Raw genomic sequence first — 534 nt, 5'->3', positions numbered from 1 at the left:
TCCCCCCGCGGTGCGGAGCATCAGCCCCAGCCCACCGATGACGAAGAGCCAATTCCCGCCACGATCGACGAGCCAGCGCAAAGCCGAGCGACTGAGCGGAGGATCGCCCCGGACGTGGAGCTCAACCCGTCAGACCCAGGTGCGAGAGCCGGCTACCACGCCCACTGCGAGGGAGCAAGCCGTGGACGGTGAGAGCGCAGAGTGGAGCGCTGCCCACTGAACTGCGGCTGAGGGTGAGCTGATTATACATCTGGGACTGCTGGGGCTCCTGTTTCCCAGTCCAGCCAGGAGTGGACTCTGATCCCCAAGGGCAGCCCTGAGAGCCCGGAGGCTCACGAATGCCCACCCAACTGGCAGCTGTCATCTGGCAGCCCCTCTGCTCGCCCTCAGTCCACCATCAATACGGTGTGAGCTCCGCGGGTCTGCCATCCTCCATCGTCGCCATGGCTGGAGCATCCCTCACCTCTGCCTCCAGCCTCCTCGGCCCGGACTCCGCCTCGGCCCGTAGACCCAGCGGCTCCACCTCGGCTCCTA

At 66.5% G+C, this 534-nt stretch overlaps 1 long non-coding RNA gene across 1 annotated transcript in view; it reads left to right on the top strand.

Moving 5' to 3' along the window:
• LOC107744842 (uncharacterized) overlaps positions 1-534 on the top strand; it is a 25,096-nt gene that overhangs the window by 925 nt on the left and 23,637 nt on the right. The gene's annotated exons all lie outside the window — the stretch shown is intronic.

This window comes from Sinocyclocheilus rhinocerous, unplaced genomic scaffold (genome assembly GCF_001515625.1).
Source record: "Sinocyclocheilus rhinocerous isolate Xijiao unplaced genomic scaffold, SAMN03320098_v1.1 scaffold3911, whole genome shotgun sequence".
Classification (NCBI taxonomy): Eukaryota; Metazoa; Chordata; class Actinopteri; order Cypriniformes; family Cyprinidae; genus Sinocyclocheilus; species Sinocyclocheilus rhinocerous.
The sequence above is the reverse complement of the archived record's forward strand: the minus strand, read 5'-3'. Positions and strand labels throughout refer to the sequence as shown.